This window comes from Saimiri boliviensis, chromosome 5, assembly GCF_048565385.1.
Source record: "Saimiri boliviensis isolate mSaiBol1 chromosome 5, mSaiBol1.pri, whole genome shotgun sequence".
NCBI classification, from domain to species: domain Eukaryota; kingdom Metazoa; phylum Chordata; class Mammalia; order Primates; family Cebidae; genus Saimiri; species Saimiri boliviensis.
In genome coordinates, this window is record NC_133453.1 from 147,843,640 (window position 1) to 147,870,940 (window position 27,301).

Here is a 27,301-nt window from a genome sequence, read left to right on the forward strand (position 1 = left end):
CACCCCTCTTGATTTGGCATGTGGAGCAGAGTAACCAGCTCCTATGGTCCTGGCAAGAGAATGCTTCCTGCTTGTCCTTTGGTTTTGGAACCGGAGGACTCATACTCCACTCAATATTAAATTGCATTTCTCAGTTGGGAGCTTCTCCCAACATGTGACCACCGCCTAGATTGCCTGGCTGGTTTCTGCAAGGTCGCCTATGAATTAGGATTTAGAATATCTTCCTTGTTTCCCTGTTGGGGTCTGGGAATGCACACACAGCACATCCAGGTACCACTCCTTTCATGCTCCCCTCCTGTCTGAGTCAGCTCCACTGTTGGGTAGAGTGAAGATAGTCTCTCCCTTTCACATTCTGAAGACTCCATTCCTCATCTGATACTTGGGTCAAATTGCAGCTTGTCTCTCCTTTCAGTTTTTCTGTTGAGTTCCTGTGTTGGGTAAAAATTCACAGTGTAAATCTCCACATACTATTTTGCTGTTTCCAAGCATGTGGGGCACACTCACAAAGCCTCCAATCTGCCATCTTGGGGGGAAAAAACAAAACATGCTCCACTTTATGAGTAGAGTGTCTACCAAAGTTTTTGGAACTGTCACCCTGAACATGTGCCTGTTCTTCTCCAATTATAGTTATTTTGTGCAGTCATTTTTATGTCAGTGCACAAGCATGAATATTTATTTTACTCTTTACATCTACTACTTCATTTATTTGATTGTTCAAATTTTTCCACTGTTGGCTATTGGAAGGTCTTTTCTTTGGATCCTCTGTCATTTTGAAACACCACCATCAAGTTTTGATATTGTTATGTGTGTGGTTAGTTGTTTGCATTTTATTGTCTTCTGAACTACTAGGTACTCAGCCTAATTGTGTTAATTCCCTTGCAAGCCTAGTATTAGCCTTTTTTTTAGAGTCCTAGTTATTTCTATTGGAAAATTTAATTAGAAATGGAGATCTTGGACCTGGGTGTATTCAGTGCTCCTGGGGCATCTCTATTGAGTCCTGAACTTGTCTGCTGACAGAGTAAAGTCCACACTCCTGCTCCCCATGTATGGGGATATACATATTCATATATGTGTGTATGTGTTTGTGTGTATATACACACAGATACACATATATGTATAAATATTTATCATGTATCTGTACATATCTTTATTAAACATGAGTTCCTAATAATGCTGCAGCTCCAGCATTGGATCTAATCCAGTACTATCCGAATCAGTGCACCTGTTACCACTTATTTGTATGTAGCCTACCACGTTTCCAGTGATAAACATGGTTCTGTTACTTAATCACTGAATCCAAAAGACATGTATAGTGGTTCCAGAATTGGAAATGTACACTGCCTTGAGAAAGAACTCTACCAACTAAAGTACTTATGGATGAATCTTCACTCTTTAGATTCAGAATATCCACTTATTTGATAAGTTACTTGGGTCAGTTGCTATTTCCCCACTCCCTTCTGTGAGGTTATTTCACTGAAGTGTACAGTTGTATTACGTCCGTTGTCCCATGCTGTCTCCTCCCTACTGTATAAGGTTTTTAATTTGCTTATTTATATTATCAAGTTATTTAACGTTTGTAAGATATAATTATGTGTCTATCATTACAGTATGATACCAGTATGATTTCACTTCCCAGAGGAAATCTGCAGTACCTCACCAGTTTGAACTGCCTCTCTTCTGAGCCCCCAGTAAATACCAAATATTTGTCTCTATATTTTTTCACTTTCCAGGGTGTCACATAACTATAATCATACACAGTATTTTACCTTTTTTAATTTGCTTTTTTTCCTGCAGTATGTCCACCCTTTAGATTTGTAAAATGTATCTCATGGTTGTTTAGATTTTCATTTCCTTATGACAAGACTTTAGGCCTCGCATCCTGTGCTTAGTGGACCTGACTATAGCATCTTTGGGGAAATGTCTATTCAAATAATTTACCAAGTTGATTGTGATATTTGCCTTTTTATCTTTGAGTTGTAAATTTTTTGTGTGTATTTTGTGTATAATAGACCCTTTTATGCTATATGATTGTGAATATTTTCTTCTACTTTAGCTGTAATATTGTAGAAATAAGAGAAATTATGGTTTAACCTAAGAACACAAATATGTATTTCTATATTCTATACATATTCTGTATTTCTATATTCTATATTTCTATATTCTGTTGTTTAACCTAAGAACACAAACATGTATTTCTGCATTTCTATATTCTAGATTTGGTCTCTTTAGCTCTTGTATTTGGGTACATGATCATTTTAGCCAATTATGTGTATGTTATGAGAGAGAAGTTCAACTTGCTTGTGGATATTCAATTGCCCTAACAACATTTGGTGTGAAAATATTTTCCATGTTGAATTGACTTGGCGACCTTGTGAAATTTTTGATTATAAAGGTAAAGGTTAATTTTTGGACATTCAGTTCCATTGTATTCCTTTGATTTGTGTATTAATTTGTTTTCACTCTGCTATCAATAACTACCTGAGACCAGGTAATTTAAAAAAAGATTTGTTTGACTCACAGTTCCACATACTTGGGCAGGCCTCAGGAAACTTAAAATCATGGCAGAAGATGAAGGGGAAGCAAAGCACATCTTACATGGTGGCAGAAGAGAAAAAGCTAGTGAGGAACTGCCACACACTTTAAACCATCAGATCTTGTGAGAACTCACTGTCATGAGAACAGCAAGGGGGAAGTTCACTCCCATGATTCAGTTACCTCCCATCAAGTCCCTCCCCTGACACAAAGGTATTATAGTTTGAGATGAGATTTGGGTAGGGACACAGAGCAAAACCATATCAATCTGTATGCCTGTGTTTATACTAGTACCACAGATCTTTATGTTGACTGCTTTGTAGTCAAAGCGGATATTCATATATCCTATGGAAATTACGATATATGAATCTATATTGTGAACTCTGCTTTTCGTTTGAAATTTCTTTTGGCTGCTTTGCATTACATTGTATTGCATTACACCTGAATTTTAAAATCAGCTTGCCAGTTAGAAAAAAAATGTTACCTCACATTATAATAGGGAGGGTAATATATCTGTATGTCAATTTGGAAACTATTGACACTTAGTAATATTAAATTTGTGTTTACTTTTCTAGGCTAATTAACCTATCTACATCCTCCACTACAATGTTGAAAGCAAGTGTGAAGAGTGAACATCCTTGTCTTGTTTATAGCCTTGGAGAAAGTATTGAGCCTTTTAGATAAATTATGATGACATGTGAGTATATAACATATGATGACATGGATGTACTTTAAAGAAAGTTTCCTTATTGGCATATTTGCTCTGTATTGTTGTCGTGAATAGATTTTTGACTTGTCAAGTGCTTTTTCTGCATCTTTTAGATGATCATGTGCCTTTCATTTTTTAGTTTATTAATATAGGGCATGACACTAATTATTTTATATGTTGAACCAAATTTGCATTCCTGAGACAAATACGTTTGGTGATGGTGTATAATTCTTTTTACATTTGCTAATTTGTTTTGCTAGCATTTTCTTGAGGATGTTTCCTTTTACATTTACAAAACATACTGGTCTTTTTTTTTTCCTTGAAGTGACTTGCTTTAGTTGTAGTATTACTATAAACTGATTGAGTATACATTAAGAAGTGATCGCTCCACTTATTTTGTAGTTGTTTAAGTTGTATGAAGAATTTGTGATCGATTGTTATTAATTATTTAAAGGTTGGGAATAATTCACCAATGAAGTCATCTCAACTAAAACAGGGCATTGACCCCTACCAACAATCATATGAGGTTGGAAGAGGATCCTTCCCCAGCTGAACCTCCACTTGAGATCTCATCCTTGGCCATCATCTCTATCTGGATTCATGATTCAGAGATACTGTGAGTAATGTGTGTGTGGTTTAGAGCCACTTAGTGTGTGATAATTTATTACACAACAATAAATAATATACCTGACAGTAAATGCAGTATATGCTCTACAGAAAAATGACATTACTACAAAGCCTAGTCAAATATGGAAGAAGTCTATGCTTCAATAAATAGTTTTGTACAAATTATTTATTTAAAATAATTTTATAAATATATAAAAAATAATTTTATAAATAAATGGTAGCAAACTATTGAAGCATAGACTTTTTATATTTATATTTATAGAAATAATTGGTACAAAACTATTGAAGCATAGATTTTTTTCCCATATTTTACTAGATTCATGGTTATATAAGATGTTACACTGCTGGTAACTCAAGGATATACAGAACTCTTTGTACTGTGTGTGCATCTGTTTGTGTACTTGAAACTATTTCATGGAAAAATATTCTTAAAAAAGTATCACTGTTTTTTTTTTAGATGGAGTTTCGCTCTTGTTGCCCAGGCTGGAGTACAATGGTGCAGTCTCGGTTCACCGCAACCATCACCTCCTGGGTTCAAGCGATTCTCCTGCCTCAGCTTCCCGAGTAGCTGGGACTACAGGTGCGCACCACCACGCCCAGCCAATTTTTTGTGTGTATTTTTAGTAGAAACGGGGTTTCACCATGTTGACCAGGATGGTCTTGGTCTCCTGACCTCATAATCTGCCCGTCACACCATCCCAAAGTGCTGGGATTACAGGCATGAGTCACCACACCTGGCCAAAAGTATCACTTTGATTCCAAAAAATTCTAAAACATGAACAGAATACCTTTGGCTCAGAAGATGAAAGGGCATGTAAAGAGAGAATAGCAAAGCAAAGCATCTTTCTTTTCTCTTTTTTTTTTTTTTTTTGAGACGGAGTTTCGCTCTTGTTACCCAGGCTGGAGTGCAGTGACACAATCTCAGCTCACTGCAACCTCCACCTCCTGGGTTCCAGCAATTCTACTGCCTCCGCCTCCCAAGTAGCTGGGACTACAGGCATGTGCCACCATGGCCAGCTAATTTTTTTTTTGTATTTTATGTAGAGACAGGGTTTCACCATGTTGACCAGAATGGTCTCGATCTCTTTACCTCGTGATCCACCTGCCTCGGCCTCCCAAAGTGCTGGGATTACAGGCGTGAGCCACCACGCCCGGCCTTTTTTTTTTTTTTTTTTTTTTAGATGAAGCCTCACTCTGTTGCCCAGGCTGGAGTGCAGTGGCGCGATCTTGGCTCACTGCAACCTCTGCCTCCCAGGTTCAAGCAGTTCTCTGCCTCAGCCTCACAAGTAGCTGGGATTATAGGAGCCTACCACCATGGCCAGCTGATTTTTGTATTTTTAATAGAGACAGGGTTTCACCATCTTTGCCAAGCTGGTTTGGAATTCCTGACCTCGTGATCCACCCGCCTTGGTCTCCCACAGTGCAGGATTACAGGTATCGGCCGCCGTGCCCAGCCGCATCTTTGCATATCTATATACCAACTTGAACACAGGTATAATCCTTCTGCTTCAGGAAGATTCCTTCAAGTCCCCAGGGACTCTCATTCTCTTTCATCTTCCTCATCATATTTCAGATTTTTCAGTCACCAGTTTAACATCAGTAACCAGTTTTTGAAAGATAGGTGTTCATGCCTCAAATATCTCAGAAAGCCTCATTTCCAGATAATCATTTAGCAGGACTCAAACAAATAGATTAGAATTTATTCAGAGCTTGCAGTGAGGAGTGCCTTAATGCCAACATGACCATGATGAGAACAGCGCATCCTCTTGTGAATGAAGCATTCATACAGTATAAGTTGCTGAGACTCAATAACATGTGTCTACTGTACAAGTAAGGTAACAATTACTAGAATCTAAAATTTTGTTGGGGACATGAGGGACATTTGTTAAAGATTTATGAGATGTGAGCAACCAATTACAAGTACTCTAAATCAGTAGATGGGCATTTGATTTGCCTGTTAGGGCTGCAGTCAGGGTCTCTGGGCTTCAGTGCTGTACACAAAGAATTTCAATGACAGATTTTGGTAACAACAGTAACAACTCTTCATCTATTATATTGCGGCTTGACACCATTTAACTTCATTTCACTGTATATGAAGACCAACTCTATACTCCATGCAAACTGAACAGTGGAATTAGTATAGTGAAGAACAAAGACAAACTTTTGCCAAATTTAAAGGAAACTGGAGGTTTTACAGGGAAACAAATAGAGGTAAAATATTTTTGTTTAATTCTTACTTTAAAGATAATTTTGTTCTCCTCTTTTAAATTGAAAGCTCTACTTTCATTATTTTATAATATAGTGAGTTTATCAGCCACATGTATGAAAATAATATAGGAAAGGTAGTTTTGTGTCAACACGGGTTGTTTATTCACCTCATACACATTATTTGCTTCACCTCTGATGCTTATTTCTTAGCCTTGGTTTTGGTGCAAGATTTAAAGGCCTCAGTCTCCATGCAATATTAAATATTCATTCAAATGACTTTTCTCTGTGCTTCGCCTTTGTTTCTGAATTGCTCCTGTACTTTTGTGATCCATATTTCAGTGAGTAATGTTGGCAACAGCAGTTCTGCCTGTATGGATACTGGCATGGATGTTGTCTCCCATTCTTACCACTGGATGTGGAGAATGGCTTTAAAAATTTAGCCCATCTGTTCTCATCTCTCAGTTCCATCTTCTCAACTCAGAGTGTCTTCCAAAGTCCATGCCACACCACAGCCTGGAAATTCTTCCAAAGCACTGTCTTCAGGCAAATTGGGGTTCGTGTTACTGTCTCTGTGTCTCAGGTATCATTGTCCTACATTGTTTGATAAAATCTGTCTTATAAACCATTATTCTATACACTTTGCCCCTTTGTAAATTTATTTATGCATGTGGTATGGCGTATTTAGTCCTCAGGGGAAGGGTTTTGCATATCTAGAGATGGGGATTGTTGGGACGCATCTTAGGACTTGACAGCCGTATCAGATTCTGTCCAATCTGCATCATTTTCTCAGTTTTTACTTATTTTGCTGACCTCGACCCTTGTGAAAAGAACTTGTTGGGTATTTTGCAGAATGTATCACAATATGGATTTGTTAAATTTTTCATTATTTGACTCACATTATTCATTGATATATATGCATATTTAACTTTGAAGAAAAAAACCCTAAACAATATGTTATTTAGCAATACACATTTAGAAAATGATAAGAATGTTGTCATGATGAAAAAGGGAATTCAACATCTTAGTAACATTCACCAGGGTAAAGGAGAGAATGGAACGGGGGAGGTATTACATGGCATATTGATTCATCAACAGCATGGATAACATCTCTCATATTCTGAGAAGATTAAGAAAAACAGAAAATAATTTTTCCATTCTAGAATAATTTTAAGTTTATAGAACACTTGGAAGTCAGTACAGAGAGTTTATATATACACATACACACGCATATCCAACACACGATTTTCCTTCTTGTTCACTTCTTACATTAGTGTGGGATATTTTTCACAATTATCACACCAATATTATGCAGTTTCATTCACTAACAACTGTACATTAATTGTTCACTGATTTAACATTTAATTGAGTATCCATTTTCTGTTCCAGAATCGTATCCAGGATACTATATCACATTTAGGTATCATGCCTTTTTGTGCTCCTTTTAACTATGCCAGTTTCTCAGGACTTTTTGTTGTTCGTGATATTTATCCACATTTGGGATTCATTATTTATGTTTTTCTCATGATAAGACTGATGTAGGTTTAGGTAAGGAAGACCACAGATGGTAAGTTCCACACCAAGGGGAAGTAGTATTGACATGCTTTGAAATTAGTGACTTTAGGATGATCACCTGTGTGAGGTAGTTTAGGTCTTGTTCCCAATATACAATTAATCTATTTTTTGGTCAGGTATGGTGGCTCACACATGTAACCCCAGCACTTTGGAAGGCCAAGGTGGGTAGATCACAAGGTCAGGAGTTCAAGACCAGCCTGGCTAAGATAGCGAAATCCCATCTCTACTAAAAACACAAAAATTGGCAGGGCGTGGTGACAGGCACCTGTAATCCCAGCTACTTGGGAGGCTGAGGCAGAGAATTGTTTGAACCTGGAAGGCAGAGGTTGCAGTGAGCCTAGATCATGCCACTGCACTTGAGCCTGGGCGACAGAGCAAGATTGCTTCTCAAATGATAACAACAATAATCTGTTTTCCCTTTACCATGTTGCCCTTTTTCTTAAAGTCACTAAGTATAAAACATACTTAACAAGTGGAAATTATACTTCAACTTTTTATGGCAGTACTAGTAAGCATGTTTATTTTCCACGGGCAATTTTTCTGTTCTCCATAATGCATTACATATCTATTTAATCATTTGAATCATATAGGATATTATATAAAATTCTATAATTTATTGTATGCTATACTAATTTATATATTTTGTTGCTCATGGTTTCAGTGGTGGTCATTGGAAGGTCTTTCCCTTGGCTCCTGTAAAATTTGAAATTACATCATGCTGTTTGATTTTGTTTGTTTCTTTGGTTTTATTGTTCTTTAACATTATTTTACTTGCTAGAATTTTAAGGTGTTCCAGGCTTATTGTGTCGGTTTTTTGCCCAATCCACGTATTAAGCATTTTTCATGGAATCTTAGTTGCTTGTTTTGGTGAATGGTATGAGAAACAAAGATTTGGGTAGCGTGTGCTCTCATTCCTAATTTCATAGTGAGACAGTTTGTCTTCTTTGTGTAATCATTGAGTTCCAAAATACTTGCATGGTAGTTTCAGAATTGGTAGCGGATAATTACTACACCAAACGAGTAAGACGCTCATACAAATCACTTGCTCTTTAGGCTAGAATCTCTCCTTATTTCCTAAATTACTTGGGTCAGCCTCTTTTTCAGATATTGGGCAATACCCTCAATATCACTTCCTGTATTTTTTTACCTTATTCTTAGGGAATTTCACTCACTGCCATGCCTCTTCCTTTTCTTTCTTGATTTCTGGAGCAAAGAATTCCCCCGAAAGGGACTTTATAGTCTACGTTCAACGGTCCCTGATGGAAAGAACCTGTAGAAACATCCCTGCATGCCTCACGATAAGCTCAGTTAACACAGTGAGCATGGCCTTCCCCTCTAAACCACTCCCACCATGGACTGGGCAGCAGCTTATTATCCCTGATAACCTTCCTTGATTCAGAATCTACTGTGTCTGATATTAATATTGTTATCCCAGCTATTTTTATAATTAGTGTTAGCAGGATATATTTTATTGCATTTATTTACTTTAAAATCATATGTATGATAGTATTTAAAGTGGATTTCTTATGACAACATACAGTTGTGCCTTGCTTTTTAACCCGCTCTGACAATCTTGTCTTTGAGTTGATTCAGTGATACATCTCACAATTAGAAAAAGCTGTCATACTCTTTAATTTACACGATGTGCTAAAAATGTTACTAGTTCATACAATCTGGCCAACATTCAAGAAGTAGGCGCTATTATCATTCCCATAGTCCTACACTGCATTTGATCCAAACACTCTGAAGGACAGATGTAGAGGAATCTCAGCTTGACTCAGTCTTTGTCCATCGGCCTAGCTCGTATGTACTGTGTTCCAATGTGTATTCTCATCCATGTTAAATCCTTTCTAGGGTTAGTTGCAGGACTCTTACCCTGCTTTATGGTCCTGAAGATATTTTCCTAAATTGTTTTCTATAGACTGCATTAAATATTTTTAGATTTTGGCCGATGATCCACCTGGAATTAACTTCATGTGTAACGTGAGGCCAAATGTCAGGTTTCAATTTCCGTAAAAGGATATTCTGCCAGGCGCGATGGCTGACACCTGTAATTCCAGCACTTTGGGAGGCTGAGCTGGGTGAATCACGAGGTCAAGAGATTGAGACCATCCTGGTCAATATAGTGAAACCCCGTCTCTAATAGAAAAATACAAAAAATTAGCTGGGCATGGTGGCGCGTGCCTGTAATCCCAGCTACTCAGGAGGCTGAGGCAGAAGAATTGCCTGAACCCAGGAGGCAGAGGTTGCGGTGAGCCGAGATCGTGCCATTGCACTCCAGCCTGGGTAACGAATGAAACTCTGTGTCAAAAAAAAAAAAAAAAAAAAAAAAAAAAAAAAAAAAAAAAAGGATATTCTATTTTCTAAGACATTTTTATAAAAATTCATCTATTCCCTTTCACTGACTTATAAAATATTTGATTATGTATATATATGTCTATTTTTCAACTGTGTTTTCTTTTATTACAGGCCTGTGCCGTCACATACAGCTTATTTCTACATTTTTGGTAGAGATGGGGTTTCACCATGTTGCCCAGGCTGGTCTCTAACTCCTGACCTCAAGTGATCTGCCCACTTTGGCCTCTAAAGGTGCTGGGATTACAGGTGTGAGCGCACATTTTCACATCTTTCAAATAGAATGCATAAAGAACTTGATACTCCAAAAGGTAGCCAGACAACAGTCAAATTGTGATTGCCTTTTTTGGCACACACGTGAACTTAGTGTAAAAACCTTCCATAGTCACATTCTAGTGATACTGCCAGCCTGAAAACTTGCAAAGGGGCCATGAGCAGGCTGGAAAAATAATCGGACATGAGGAGCACAGGATACTCTTTAAGAAATGCACATCAACAAAGCTTCTGATTAGCAGAGATGTTGATAACGTTAAGAAAAATGCTGGTTAAGATGTATTGAGAAGTGATTCAGAAGAGTTTGGTCTGACTGAGAAAAATTTTAGGATACTCAAGTTAATGTGTTTTGCTTGTATTTCCCGTCTCATATAATCATATGTGTAATATAAAACAAGTATCTACATTAATCATAGGACTAATATAAAACAAATATCAACGTTTGTACATTTGTAATAATTTTCAGTATGTTTTTAATTCAATGTTTTCAATTATTTTCATATGAAATAAAAATAAGTGATAGGAAGTTATCGTTTTTCAATAGATTTGCTTTCGTAGTGACGTAAAATAAGAGGCATTTTTCAGTTGCTTCAAATAATACTGCTTGCATTACTTAGAGAAAGCTGTGTTAGTAAATACTGACAGTGTTTGTTAAAGACCTACTATTAGTCTAAATACTTTATGTATTATTAGTTCATTCAATCCTCACAACTTAAGCAGTGGGCACTATTACCTCTTCCATGGTTTAGTTCTGAATCTGAGCTAAAGCCTGACAGAAAAGGAATAGAATAACCTTCATCTTGATTCAGTGTGTCTCCAGAGTCTTCACACACATCAACTCTGCTACAATACCTTTATCTTATAGGACAAATACTTTCTTGGTGTAGTTTAGGAATTCTTACCCTACCTCATGGTCATGACATCATTTCCCTAAGGTTTTAAATTTCGCCTTGAATATTTTATACTTAGGTTTGTGATCCATGTAGAACTCTTTTTGTGTGTAATGTGTATTTATAGGTATCTTTTCCTCTTATGGATACTCAATATCCTGAAATAGTTCTTGAAAATCCTCCAAAAATATTTTCTAATGAATTATTTGCATATATGTATGTGTGCATGCATGTGCACGTGTGTGTATATGTGTGTGTGTGTGTGTGTGTTTATCAGTTTTCAGCTCTCTTTTCATTTGTTCATCTCACTATCTCTATACGAATACCACACTGTCTTATTATTAGGAGTGTTCCTTTAACACAAGAATTTCTCCTCTGGTGACCATTCCATTAACTTCTGTGCTTTTTTGTAATGAAGACAGGATTAAAAGCCTCAATGCCTTGCACCTGCACCAATATTCCAAGTTGTACCCTCAATAAAGAAAGGGCTTAGATCTTTAGAACATTGCTGTTTTTCTGTTTTTGATGATATACTTTGAATCTCAGAAGATTTTAATTCTGATGAAGACCAATTTATCTATTTTTTATTGTGTCACTTATACATTACGTGTCACACGTTAGAAAACATTGTTTAATAATCTAATGTCATGAAAATAGGTTTCTATGTTATCTTCTATGGTTCGGGCCCATCTAGAACTTACATTAAGATATATAATTAATTTGGGTCAATCATGTATATGGTATGAGAGAGGAGTCCAATTTGCATATAGATATTTACTTGTCCCAGCAACATTTGTTAAAAAATACTTATTTTTGTCTCATTGAAATGACTTGCCAAACTTGAAAATCAGTTGCTCATGAAGGTGTTAATTTTTGGACACTCAATTTTATTCTATTGACGTATATGTCTATCTTTATACTAGTGCCACAAACCTCATCTTTTTCTTTTCCTTTTTTCTATTTGTTTTGCAAGAAGGTCTTACTGTCTCACCCAGGGAAGAGTACAATGGCATGATCATGCCTCACTGCAGCCTCCAACTCCTGGACTCAAGAGATCCTCCCACATCAGCTTCCTGAGTATGAGGAACTACAAGTGTGTGCCACCAAGCCTGGGTAATTTTTTCTTTTTTGAGACAGGGTCTCGCTCTGTAGCCAGGTTGAAGTGCATTGGTGCAATCTCAGCTCACTGTGCCTTTGTTGCCTGGGTTCAAGTGATTCTTGTGCCTCAGTTTCCCAAGTAGTTGGGATTACAGGCATGCTCCACCACACTCAGGTAGTTTTGGTAGAGATGGGGTTTCACCATATTGGCCAGGATGATCTCAGTCTCCTCACTTCATGATCCACCTGCCCACCTCAGCCTCCCAAAGTGCTGGGATTATGGGTGTGAACCACCGTGTCCAGCCACCTGGCTCATTTTTTAAAAACTTTTTGGTTTTTGAGACAGTTTCACTCTGTCACCCAGGCTGGAGTGCAGCGGTGTGACTTCCGCTCACTGCAACCTCCACCTGCTGGGTTCAAGCGATTCTCATGCCTCAGCCTCCCAAGTAGCTGGGATTAAAGGCATGCACCACCACATCCAGCTAATTTTTTTTTTTTTTTTAAGACGGAGTTTCGCTCTTGTTACCCAGGCTGGAGTGCAATGGCGCCGTCTCGGCTCACCGCAACCTCCGCCTCCCGGGTTCAGGCAATTCTCCTGCCTCAGCCTCCTGAGTAGCTGGGATTACAGGCACGTGCCACCATGCCCAGCTAATTTTTTGTATTTTTAGTAGAGACGGGGTTTCACCATGTTGACCAGGATGGTCTCGATCTCTCGATCTCGTGATCCACCCGACTCGGCCTCCCAAAGTGCTGGGATTACAGGCTTGAGCCACCGCGCCCGGCCTAATTTTGTATTTTTAGTAGAGATGGTGTTTCACCATGTTGGTTGGGCTGGTATCAAACTCCTGACCTCAAGTTATCTGGCCTCCTGAGCCTCCCAAAGTGTTGGGATTACAGGCGTATTCCACTGCACCCGCCAAAAACATTTCTGTAGAAAAGGATCTCGCTGTATTGCACAGGCTGGTCTCAAACTCTTAACCTCAAGCAATCCTCTCGCCTCAGCCTCCTTAGTAGCTCTGATTAAAAGCACAAACCACTGCACCAGAAGCACAAACCACTGCACCCAGATAGTACCACTAACATGTTATTACTGTTGCCTTGTAAATATTTTACAATCATAAAGTGTGCATTTACTATGCAGACTTTGTTGTTCTTTGTCAAGATTAATTTCTTTTTTCTGGATCTTTTTCATTTACATATCAATTTTATAATCAACATGCAAATTTTGGCAAAAAATTCATCTAGAATTTTGATGGGGACTGCATTAAGTCTGTAGATCCATTTGGAAAATAGTGCCATCTTGGCAATATTAAGCCTATCAGTCAGTGAATATAAAATGTCTTTTCATTTATTTAGAATTTAATTATGTTTGTTCAATGAGTTTTATAGTTTTCAATGTACATATCTAACAATTGCTAATGTGTATAAATAAAATTGATTTCTCTATACTGACCATGTTTACTGCAACCTTGATGAACTCATTTTTTATTTCTAACTATATTTTGTTAGAACTCTTAGAATTATCCATACCCAAGACCATGTAATTTGCATAGTTGACTTTCTTTCTAATTCAGATTCTTCAAATTTATTTTTCTAGCCTATTTTTCCTAATTACACCCTCTAGTAAAATGTTAAAAATAAAAGTCGCAGTCCAGGCACAGCGGCTCAAGCCTGTAATCCCAGCACTTTGGGAGGCCGAGGCGGGTGGATCACGAGGTCGAGAGATCGAGACCATCCTGCTCAACATGGTGAAACCCTGCCTCTACTAAATGTACAAAAGAAAATTAGCTGGGCATGGTGGTGCATGCCTGTAATCCCAGCTACTCAGGAGGCTGAGGCAGGAGAATTGCCTGAACCCAGGAGGCGGAGGTTGCGGTCAGCGGAGATCGCGCCATTGCACTCCAGCCTGGGTAACAAGAGTGAAAACTCCGTCTCAAAAAATAATAATATTAAAAATAAATAAATAAATAAATAAAAGTGGCAGGAGTGGACAACGTTCAAGTAAGTTATGATATGTGAATTATTTGATTGTCTTAAAGGTGAAGAAAGTTATTCTCTACATCTAACTTGCTATATATTTTTATGATAAGTTGATTTTGCGTTACGCAAGTGTTTATTCTTCATTTTTGAGATGATCATGTGGATTTTGTCCTTTATTTTATTAATATAGTCCATGAATACTAATTTCTTTTGTATGTTCAACCAAATTTGTGTTACTGATATAAATATCCTTGGTCATACTATATAATTCTTTTTACATGTTACTGATTTGTTTTGTTCATGTTTTTTAAAGGTTTTAATATCTATATTCATAATACACATCAATTTATAATCTGTTGTTCAAATATCCTTATTAAATTTCTATTTGAGATCAGGGTAAATTTGTCTCATGCACTGGGAAGTGCTGTCTTCTCCACTTTGTGTCATTTTTAATTTTTTTGAACTATTGGTAATAGATTGGTATTAATTTTTTTTTTCTTTTTTTTTTATTGCATTTTAGGTTTTGGGGTACATGTGATGAACATGCAAGATTGTTGCATAGGTACACACATGGCAGTGTGCTTTGCTGCCTTCCGTCCCCTCACCTGTATCTGTCATTTCTCCCCATGCTATCTCTTCCCACCTCCCCACCCCCCCGCCCCTCCCCCATTTCCCCCCAACAGACCCCAGTGTGTAGTGCTCCCCTCCCTGTGTCCATGTGTTCTCATTGTTCAACACCCGCCTATGAGCGAGAATATACGGTGTTTGATTTTCTGCTCTTGTGTCAGTTTGCTGAGAATGATGGTTTCCAGGTTCATCCATGTCCCTATAAAGGACGTGAACTCATCGTTTTTGATGGCTGCATAATATTCCATGGTGTATATGTACCACATTTTCCCTATCCAGTCTATCATCGTTGGGCATTTGGGTTGGTTCCAGGTCTTTGCTATTGTAAACAGTGCTTCAATGAATATTCGTGTGCACGTGTCCTTGTAGTAGAATGATTTATAATCCTTTGGATATATACCCAGTAATGGGATTGCTGGGTCAAATGGGATTTCTATTTTTAGGTCCTTGAGGAATCGCCACACTGTCTTCCACAATGGTTGAATTAATTTACATTCCCACCAACAGTGTAAAAGTGTTCCTATTTCTCCACATCCTCTCCAGCATCTGTTGTTTCCCGATTTTTTAATGATCGCCATTCTAACTGGTGTGAGATGGTATCTCAATGTGGTTTTGATTTGCATTTCTCTGATGACCAGTGATGATGAGCATTTTTTCATATGTTTGTTGGCCTCCTGTATGTCTTCTTTTGTAAAGTATGTGTTCATATCCTTTGCCCATTTTTGAATGGGCTTGTTTGTTTTTTTCTTGTAGATCTGCTTTAGTTCTTTGTAAATTCTGGATATCAGCCCCTTGTCAGATGGGTAGGCTGCAAAAATTTTTTCCCATTCTGTTGGTTGCCGATTCACTCTACTGACTGTTTCTTTTGCCGTGCAGAAGCTGTGGAGTTTGATTAGGTCCCATTTGTCTATTTTGGCTTTTGTTGCCATTGCTTTTGGCGTTTTGGTCATGAAGTCCTTGCCTACACCTATGTCCTGAATGGTTTTGCCTAGATTTTCTTCTAAGGTTTTTATGGTATTAGGTCTGATGTTTAAGTCTTTAATCCATCTGGAGTTAATTTTGGTGTAAGGTGTCAGGAAGGGGTCCTGTTTCTGCTTTCTGCACATGGCTAGCCAGTTTTCTCAACACCATTTATTAAACAGGGAGTCCTTTCCCCATTGCTTGTTTTTGTCAGGTTTGTCGAAGATCAGATGGTTGTGGGTATTTTGTATTTCCTGTGAGGCCTCTGATATTTTTTAAAAGGTTTGATTGTATGCACCAGTGAATCCTAGCAACAAACACATGAACTTGGAAGGGGATCCTTTTCCAACTGAACCTTCACTTGAGAGCCCAGCCCTGGCCATCATCTAATATGGATTCCCAGCCCAGAGAAACTGTGAGTAATGTGTGTGCTTTTGAGGCACTAAGTATGTGGTAATGCAGAAACTAGTATGTAGTACGCCAGGTAGTAAATGTAATGTGGCATCCTGGATTCGATCCTTGAACCAAAGGAGGACATTACTGCAAAGCCTAGTAAATATGTTAGAAATCTGTACTTCAGTTAAAATTTTTGCACCACATACAACTTCTTTGTTTTCCTAATGATACTATGGTTATATTAGATGTTAACATTCCAGATATCTGAAAGATGTATAAAACTCTCTGTCCTATCTATGAATATTTCTGTATATCTAAAGTTGTTTCAAATAGTAAAATGTGTAGACGTTATTTTGGCAGAAAAAAAAACAAAGCATAGGCAATAACCTCATGTACAGGAAATGAATGGATGTGTAAGGAAGAAAGAGCATCCCATCATTGTGAACACTGGTGCACCTGCTTCAGAAGACGACACTGAGCTCCAGGGTCTCTAGTCATCTTTTATCATTGCCATCAGGCTGCACACTCCCCACTCACCAATTGGAGTGTTAGTAACCACATCTTCAAAGATAGGTGATTGTACCTCCTATTCCAGAGAGCCACAGTTTCAGACTCTATTTTGAAGTGAATCTGTAGGATCGACTAAAAACTTACTGAAAGCCATGACTGCAGGATATCAGAATGCAATATTAAGAAATGTCTATTCAGTGTTTCAACTTCCTCCTGGTTTAGTCTTGGTAGAGTACCAATGTCCAGGAATTTAGCCATTTCTTCCTGGTTTACTGGTTTATGTTCACAGAGCTGTTTGTAGTAATCTCTGATGATAGTTTGTATTTCTGTGGAATCAGTGATGATATCCCCTTTACCTAAAGTACAATTTTTAAAAAGTCAGTGACAGGAAATATAAACTGTACTTTTGCATTCAGGAGGGTGTTTTCTATATGCAACTATTTCTTGTTTTACATGCTCAAAAGGCAGATATACCTTCAAGTCTTTGAGAAAACTGTGAAAATTATTATTTTCGCTCTACAGATTGAATCATGAATTACTTGGAACCCGGTAGCCTGTTGACATTGATATCATAGGATTATATTGTCCCTTGCCAAACCCAAAAGATGCAAAGTCAATATCATCATGGTCGCAGGTGAACTGGCTACAAAAAAAAAAAAAAGTTTAAAAATATGCTAATTGAGGCCAGTGCCTGCTTACAAAGACACAAGGTTTTTGGCAGGTGAAATAATATGTTGATATGGTTAGGCTTTGTGTCCTTACCCAAGTCTCACCTTGAATGGTAATCCTCAGGTGTTTAGGTAGAGACCCAGTGGGAAGTGATTGGATTACGGGGACAGTTCCTCCATGCTGTTCTCATGATAGTGAATTCTCAAGAGATCTGATGGTTTTATAAATGGTAGTTTTCCCTTTGCTGACACACTCTCGGTTGTGGGCTCTCTCACGCCCTCCCCTCCCCGCCTCCACACACTCTGTCTCTCTCTCTCTGTCTCCTTCCCTCCTTCCCTCACTCACTCATCTTCTGCCATGTAAGATGGGCCTGTTTCCCCTTCCACCATGATTGCAAGTTTCTGGAGGCCTTCCCAGCCGTGTGGAACTGTGAGTCCGTTAAATCTCTTTTAAGTTGCCTAGTCTCAGATATGTCTTTATAGCAGTTTGAAAACAGACTAATACGTATATGTTGTATACAGGTGGTGAAAACTAGATAGAAAAAACAAAAAGATAAGCCATTTAAAACATATGTTAAGCCCTCCATGCCATGATCTAAGAGATGGACATGGGCTGAATGAGGATTGTGCATATGTGTTGGCTAAAGAAAGAATCCCACTGCAGGGAGGACTGTCCCCAACCTGCCGCCAACAGGTGGCACTTCACAGACCACAGCAATCTGATGGACAGCACCAGGGTAGTGTCCAGGAAACATACTTTAAAAGCCCACAGAGTCATGTGAATGCATCCTGCAATCCATAGAGCTCCACAAAATCAGCATGATTCCTTTTAAAGTCTGCAATCATATGGTATTTTCTCCACATGAATCCAAAAGCTTCTGTGAGAAAACTAGTTTACACTTAGAGTCTGGAGTGAGAGATACAGCTGACCTGGGCCATGCTTCTCATGTCTGAGATCAAAATAACAGTGATTTTGGTGCTGTTATTTGACCATATGGGAACCCTTAACTTTTCCACACTCATCTACCTTCTCTCTGAGACATGAAGAGCCTCATTTGTGTTCCACATCTTAACACATGGAGAGTGATTTTATTTATTTTAAATGGAGACATGTTAATACTTAAATGACTTGGGAAATCTCCTTTTTTCTTCCCTTTGGTATGCCTATAAAAATCTGTCAGGATGTATACTGGAATAGTCTACCTTACCAAACTATGGATCACCAAAGAAAAGACCAGAGTGGCAGGCCATAAATGAGGAACAAGAGATCTGGACAAGGAGTGGCCCCTCAAACTGGCAAATCAAAATCAATCAGGTCTGAGAGCTCAGACTTAACAGAAAAAAGCCAGTAGACACAAAATTGTACTGACATGATGCTACATGACACAGTGTGGTGCACCAAGTCCCCCCAAAAAACCTCCAAAAGCTTGGAAGATGTGATTTCCCACAGTATACGAAACCACGAGATTTCACACAGATCGGCCTGGCCGTAGCAGTTTTCAAAAATATGTAATTGCAAACAAGCCAAACTCTTTTTTTTTTCTTTCTTTCTTTTTTTTTTTGAGACGGAATTTCGCTCTTGTTACCCAGGCTGGAGTGCAATGGCGCAATCTCGGCTCACCGCAACCTCCGCCTCCTGGGTTCAGGCAGTTCTCCTGCCTCAGCCTCCTGAGTAGCTCGGATTACAGGCACGTGCCACCATGCCCAGCACTTTTTTTGTATTTTTAGTAGACACAGGGTTTCACCATGTTGACCAGGATGGTCTTGATCTCTTGACCTCGTGATCCACCCGCCTCAGCCTCCCAAAGTGCTGGGATTACAGGCTTGAGCCACCGCACCCGGCGAAGCCAAACTCTTACATCACATCGTGAGGCAAGTCCCCAACACACTGCACACCGTAGCCTGATTAGAAGTTAGAGTTCTTCCTGGAGCCTAAAACTATGGGTGAATTTTTCATCATAATTCTGAATCATCAACTATGTTTCTTCTTTACTCAATATATTCAAAAGGAAATGGGAAAACCAATTCCTACATCCAAGTACCTAAAAGTAGAGTTCAACAAAGTAGCAAGGGGGCACAGCAAAATGTTTTATGAGGACCGCAATGCATCCATATGTGCAGTGGCTCATCTTGAGGTGACTTGTAAGTTCATCAGCCTCATGATTTAAAACATAAATAGAAATGAGGATATGGAGATACACATAAATATTATATGATGGGAAACTGAGTTTAGAATGAAGCTTACAAAGACCGTTACTCATATTTCTAAAATTATGGCAGGAATTATCAATATAAAGCTTTTTCTAAGTATTTTTTTTCTTTAGCTTTTATTTTAGTTTCAGGAATACATGTGCAGTTTGCTACCTGAAGAAATTGCATGTCACTGGGGTGTGTTTTAGAAATGATTTCATCACCAAGGTATCAGCATAATACTCAACAGCTGGATTAGTTTTTTGACTATCACCCTCCTCCTATCATCCCTGCTTAACTCGGGGGTGGGTGTCTGTTGTTCCCATCCTTGAGCCATGTGTACTCAATAAGTCTTTAAAATCTAACACTTCAAGGAAAGCTTCCAGTAGCTCTTTATAATTGTATCTTCCTCCTTAATGGATTTTTAAAAACTTCTTTACACTTAAAACAGACAGGAACACAGCCATGATGATTGAACACTGAGAAGTGGGCAGTCACGGAGAAAACTAGCGTATTCCATTCATGCTCTTGTGCACACAGTCATGTCTTTTCTCAGAGAGGCATCTTGAATCTGACACTGTTGGCCACAAGAGAGTCCTAATGAGGTTGTCCTCATGTACAATGACATAAACTTGGTCTAAAAACCTCCCATGGACATCTTCAGCTGATAGCATCATCATCAAAACCTGCAGAAGGGATGTCAGGAGGTTGGAAAGATAACCTCACAGAGAGTAGCATAGGAATCCCATCGGAAATGCAGCATCACCAGTGCTATTGATTGGTACAGATGATGATGATATAGGGTCAATTATTGGCAAGATGAGTTTGCCTCAGTGGGAGAAATTTTAGGAAAAAAAATATTTGCCCTTGTATTTTACCTATGTTTCATCTCATGAAATCGTAAGAATTATATCAGACAAATATACACATGTGTAGAAGTTGAAAAGAGTTGAGCTCTTTTTGAAAAGTTCAGTTTATATGTATGTGGGAGGATTAGGATCATTTGATAAGGATATTCTAGATGTCAGCAACCCTCAAGGCAAGAAGAATGCTATTTTATGGGTACTTTTCTTCCAAATTGGTAGATGGACGTTTATTTTCTCAGTTATTACAGCAGTCAGTCTTTGAGTTTAACGGTCTACAGAGATAATTTCAGTGACCAATTTTTGTAAAAAGAAGTACTTATTTACTTTATTACAGTGTGTCATCATTTGACTTAATTTCACTTCATATAAAGAACAGCCCTATATTTCACACAAACTAGATAGTGGCGTTTATGTAGTGAAGAAGGGAGGAGAAATGTTTCTCAAATGGCGGCTAGTGGAGGGATAGCAGTGGGTGGGGAGATTGGGGAAGGATAACATTAGGAGAAATACCTAATGTAGGTGACGGGAGAGTGGAGGCAGCAAACCACCATGGCACGTGTATACTATGTAAGAATTCTGCAAGATCTACACATCTACCCCAGAACTTAAAGGAAAATAAAAAATAAAAAAACAAGAATTTCTAGGGAAACAAATCGAGGTAAAAAGTTTCACTGGTTTCTTGTTTTTGTGATAATTTTGTTCTGCTCTTTTACATAGAAAGGTTTACTGGTTTTGTTTCTTTTTTGTTTTTTCTTTTTGAGACAGGGTCTCATTCTGTTACCCAGGTTGAGTTCAGTGGCATGACCACAGTTCACTGCAGTCTCAACCTCCCAGTACTCAAGCAGTCCTGCTGCCCCAGGCTTCTGAGTAGCTCGGACTACAGCTGCACACTATGACACCTAACTAATTTTTGTTGTTTTGTAGAGATGGGGTCTTACCTTGTTTCCCATACTGGTCTTGAACTCCTGGATGCAAGTGGTACTCCCCCAAAGTCGTGGGGTTATAGATGTGACCCCCATACCTTGCTTCTACTTTAGTTATTTCATAATGTAATGAGTTTATCAGCCACAACTAACAGGATAACATAGAAAAGGCAGGTTAGTGTTCACATGCGGTAGGTCATCTACTTAAACACATCATTTTCTTTATTTCTAAAAGCAGGCCATCCCTTCATCCTCAAGCTTGGTGCAAGATCACTCTCATGAACAACCTGTTGTTTTCCATTCAGGAATAAGATGAAAGGGTCAAGGCCAAGTTCATTCAAGTTACTTGGTTGTGCCTTTGCCTTTTGTTTATGTGCTGTTCCTGTAGTTCTGTTCACCAGGTTTTTATGGAGTAGTGACATCACAGCCCTGTCCGTGTGGATGCTGGCTTTCTCCCACCATTTTTTTTTTTTTTTTTTTTTGAGATGGCATGTCACTCTGTTGGCCAGTCTGGAGTGCAGTGGCTATCTTGGCTCACTGCAACCCCTGTCTCCTGGGCTCAAGCAATTCTCCTGCCCCAGCCTCCCAAGCAGCTGGGATTACAGGCATGTGCCACCATGCCCGGATTTAAAGAACAGTTGCATAGTCAATCCAGAGAGTTAATATATAGCTAACACAGAGTTTCTATTATTGTTAACTTCTTAATTAACAGGGGGCATTTTTCATAATTAACACACCAGTAATACGCATTCTCATTCAGCGATATGCACATATTTACCAGATTTATTTTTTCTTTTTTTTAATGTAACGTACATTTTCTGTTCCAGGATCTATTCCAGAATAACGTACTAATTTTTTTTCTTTTCTTTTCTTTTTTTTCTTTCTTTCTTTCTTTTTTTTTTTGAGATTAAGTCTCTGCCTGTCACCAGGGTGGAGTGTGATCTCAGCTCACGGCAACCTTTCCCACCGAGTTCAAGTGATTCTCCTGCCTCAGCCTCCTGAGTACCTACAGGCACCTGCTAACACACCTGGCTAATTTTTTGTATTTTAGTTGACACGGGGTTTCACTATGTTGGCCAGGATGGTCTTGATCTCCTTACCTCATGATCTGCCCACCTCAGCCTCCCAGAGTGTTGGGATTGGAAGTACAAGCCACTGGACTCGGCCAACATATCACATTTTGATATCGAGTCTCCTTAGGCTTTCTTTGTCTGTGTCCGTTTCTCTGAATTTCCTTGTTTTTGATGACATTGACATCCTCTATTTGTGATTTCTATGATTATTTTTTCTTATAGTCAGACAGGAATTGTGGGTTTTGGTGGGGAAGACCACAGGAATTAGTGTAATACTGGTGACATTGTATCAGAATGCTGTATCACTATTGATACTAATTTAATCATCTAGATTAGGGAGTTTACGTCACTTTCTCCACTCCACTCTTTTTACCCCATTTCCATGCCGTATATTTTGAAGAAGATGTTACTATGCACAGCACATACGTCACAAGTGGAGAATTGTGCTCTACCTCCTTTGAGGTAGGACATCTACAAATATAATTTGTGTTTCGTTACTATAGGCAATTTACCTATTCTCCAGCATTTATTTTGTATTTATTTCATTGGAACATATGGAATATTATGCAAATAGTAAATATGTATTTCCACTATAATTAAACTAGTTTCTTATATTGCTCAGATTGCTCTCGTGTTGTTCATTGGAAGGTCTTTCAGTCAGCTGCTTTACCACTTTGAAGTACCCACATTACTGCTGTTTGATTTTGTTTGTGTAGTTGGTTGTTTGGTTGTGTTGTTTTAACTTTTTCTTACTTTCTGGCACTATAAGGTGCTTAAACTTAATAGTGTTGATTTCCTGCCCAACCCTACCATTAACCATTTCTCCAAAAATCCCTAGTTCTTCTTTTGGTGAGTGGCATTAGAGACAAAGCTCTGAGCAGTGATGTTCTCGTTTCTACTAGGGATCTATTACTTTTGTGCTGTGTCATCTAACAAAGTATGTGTGTATGTTACTCATACTCAGATATATATGTGTTTTTCTACTTTCCCCATATGTATCTATGTAAAGTTAAGCATGAATTCTTCCTAATATTTCTAGCACCCATGATCTAATTCAGTACCACATGAATCAGTCTCCCCATTCCCGCTACGTGTACGTGACCTCCCATGTTAACAGTGAGATGGTTGGGCCCCTTTATGTAATCGGTGAGTCCAAAATACATGCAGAGTGGTTGTAGAATTGGTAATTCATACCCCCACGGGAAAGAATATTTCCAACTACAATAGAGTATTTATATCCAAATGCTTTGACATTGAGCCTAAGAACTTCTGTTTTTCTAAATTTCTTAAGCTGAGGTCCCCTTTCTCCCACTTCCTGAGATTATTTCATTTCTTTGTTATGCAGTGGTATTATTTTGACTGCATTCCTCCAGGGGATCTCCCAAACTATTAAATGACATTCAAAATTCACATTTATGTAGGTTGACACTTTGTGATGTAAAATTCTACAGGGTTTGTAAAATAGCAAAAGTAACATACCATTGCAGTATCACAGAAAATTATTTCACTGCACACATACAAAAGGTTTCTATTTCACCTATTCAGCCTTCCTCTCTCAAGCCCCCTTTTTCTGAGATAGAGTTTCACTCTTGTTGCCCAGGCTGGAGTGCAATGGCGTGATCTTCAACCCCTGCCTCCTGGGTTCAAGCAATACTCCTGCCTCAGCCTCCCGAGTAGCTGGGATTAGAGGTGCCCGCCACCATGCTTCGATAATTTTTGTATTTTTGGTAGGGATGGGGTTTCACCATGTTGACCAGGCTGGTCTTGACCTCCTGACCTCAGGTGATCCGCCTGCCTCAGCCTCCCAAAGTGCTGGGATTACAGGCATGAGCCATGGCACCCAACTCAAGCCCCTTTAACCACTTACCTTTTTCCTACCATTATAATTATACCTTGTCCACAATGACATATAAGTGTAATTAATTACACAGTATATACTTTCTTCAAACTGGCTTCTTTCACTTAAGAATATGCTTTTAAGATTTGTGGGGCAGGCACAGTGGCTCACGGCTGTAATCTCAGTATTTTGGGAGGCTGAGGGTGGGCAGATCACCCAAGTTTAGTAGTTCAAGCCCAGCCTGCCCAACATGGAGAAACCACAGTTTCTATTAAAAATACAAAGTTAACTGTGTGTGGTGGCGCATGTCTGTCATCCCAGCTACTCAGAGGGCTGAAGCAGGAGAGCTGCTTGAATCCGGGAGGCATAGGTCGCAGTGAACTGAGATTGGGCCATTGCACTCCAGCCTGGGCAGCAAGAGCAAATCTCCGTCTCAAAAAAAAAAAAACAGATTTGTGAAATGTATCTCTTGATAACATAGATTTGAATTTTAATAAGTACTAAAGGTTGATTATATTTTCATGTGCTCTTTGGACATTTGTATAGATTCTTTGGAGAAATGTCTGTTCATACAATTTACTCACATTTACTTATCTTCTTTGTTTTGTAAGAATGTTTTGTATATTCTCAACAAGAGACCCCAATCAGCTCTATGATTTGCAAAAGTTTCTCCTACGTTTGGGTTATCCTTGTGACCCAAACTTAGAATCACAGAAGTTTTAAAATCGAATGAAGTTCAATTTATCTACTTTTTTTCTTTAGTGACTTGTATTTTGGTGTCATAGCGTATAATCCATTGTTTTACCTAAGCCACCAAGATTTATTTCTATGTTCTATGGGATTTGTAGTTCCATCTTATACATATGAGTCTATGGTCTATTTTGAGTCAGTTAAATATATTGTGTAAGGGAGGAGTGAACTTTCACGCCAGTATCCACTTGTTCCAGTAATTTTATAGAAAATATTTTCCCATCTGGGCATGGTGGCTCACGACTGTAATCTTAGCACTTTGGGAGGCCAACGCGGGTGGCTCATGAGGTCAGGAGTTCAAGACAAGCCTGGCCAACATAGTGAAACCCCATCTCTACTAAAAATACAAAAATATAGCTGGGCATGGTTGCAGGTGCCTGTAATCCCAGCTATTTGGGAGGCGGAGGCAGGAGAATCTCTTGAACCTGGCAGTGGAGATTGCAGTGAGTAGAGATTGTGGCACTGCACTCCAGCCTAGTGACAGAGCAAGGCTCCATCTCAAAAAAAAAAAAAAAAGAAAATATTTTCCATACTAAATTATCTTGGCAGCTATAGGGCCCAGCCCTATAGGGTTCTGTGAGCCCCTCCCTGCTGGTGCAAAGATGAGAAACTGTAGAAATAAAAGACACAGACAGAGACAGAGAAAAGAGAGTTTAGGCTCAGGGGTCCACTGCCAACCAAAGTGTGGAGACCTGCAGTGGCCCCGAGTGCCTGGATACTGACTTTTACTGAGTACAAAGCAGTGGGCAGGGAAGGTAGGGTGAGGTGATAGTAAACAGCGATAGGGTCAGGTAAATCACGTGTCTTGAAGATAGGGGGCCCAAGACTTTCAAGTCGCCAAGGCAAGGAGAAAACCTAATGCATCAGTGCTCTGTTTATATGGTTAATTGCATTTATTGACACAAATGCTGAACCATCCTTGCATCCCTGGATGAAACCCACTTTGTAGACGTGCTGTTGGATTTGGTTTGCTGGTATTTTGTTAAGGATTTTAGCATCTGTGGTCATCAGAGGCATTGGCCTGTAATTTTCTTTTTTTGTTTTGTTCTTTTCTGCCTTTGGTATCAGGGTGATACTCACTATGAAGAATGATTTGGGGCTGGATGCAGTGGCTCATGCCTGAAATCCCAGGACTTTGGGAGGCCAAGGCAGGTAAATCATGGGGTTAAGAGATCAAGATCATCGTGGCCAACATACTGAAACCCCATTTCTACTGAAAATACAAGAAATTAGCTGGGCCCTTCCTAGCTATTTGGGAGGCTGAGGCAGGAGGATCACTTGAACCCAGAAGGCGGAAGCTGCAGTGAGCCAAGATTGTGCCACTGCACTCCAGCCTGGCAACAGAGCAAGACTCTGTCTCAAAAAAAAAAAAAAAATGATCTGGAGATGATTCACTCCCTCTTCATCTTTTAGAATACTTTCGGTAGAATTGATATCAGTTCTTCCTTAAACTTCTGGTAGCATTTGTCTGTGTCTCTGTCTGGTCCTGGGCTTTTTTGTTGGACAATTACTTATTATTGATTTCATATCACTACTGATTGGTGGTTTCTTCAGGATATGATTTCTTCCTGATTTAACCTTGGCAGGGTGGTTGTATGTTTTTAGGAATTTGTTTATTTCTTCTAAATATTCTACTTTGTGTGCATACAGGTATCAATAGTAGTCTCAGATGATATTTTGTATTTCTGTGGTATCAACTGTAGTGTCTCCATTTTCATTTCTCATTGAGCTTATTTGAATCATCTGTCTTTTCTCAGTTAATCTAACTAGTGGTCTGTCAAAGTTGTTTATCTTTTCAAACACCCAGCTTTTTATTTCATTGATCTTTGGTTTTATTTTGGGGGCTTCAATTTTTTTAATTCTGCTCTGATCTTTGTTATTACTTTCCTTGTGATAGTTTTGGATTTGGTTCGTTCTTGTTTTATAGTTCTTTGACTTGCGATGTTAATGTCATTTTATGACCTGTATGACCTTCTGATGTAGACATTTAGCCCTATAAACTTCCCTCTCAGTACTGCGTTTGTTGTATCCCAGATGTTTTGTGTCACTGTAATAATTAATTGAAAAAATAAAATTTCGATCAGGTTGCCTAATTTCCATGTATTCGTATAGTTTTGGGAGTTCTTCTTGGAATTAATTTCTAGTTTTGTTTCACTGTAGCCTGAGAAGGTATTTGATGTGGTCTCACCATATCAAGGAATGTCTGCAAGGGATCCAGTGATGTTAAAAACACAAGGGTTGGAGGTCCCTGAGCAGA

At 38.8% G+C, this 27,301-nt stretch overlaps 1 long non-coding RNA gene across 50 annotated transcripts in view; it reads left to right on the forward strand.

Moving 5' to 3' along the window:
- Positions 1–27,301, forward strand: part of LOC141584675 (uncharacterized) — a 287,268-nt gene that overhangs the window by 46,479 nt on the left and 213,488 nt on the right. For 44 of the 50 annotated variants that reach the window (XR_012517873.1, XR_012517882.1, XR_012517868.1 and 41 more), the window contains 5 exons: positions 3,108–3,229; positions 3,696–3,857; positions 10,118–10,252; positions 12,140–12,279; positions 16,114–26,196. This is a non-coding gene — a long non-coding RNA (uncharacterized LOC141584675). The remainder of the gene's footprint in view (positions 1–3,107; positions 3,230–3,695; positions 3,858–10,117; positions 10,253–12,139; positions 12,280–16,113; positions 26,197–27,301) is intronic. The other 6 variants (XR_012517881.1, XR_012517885.1, XR_012517895.1 and 3 more) reach the window with 4 other exon arrangements.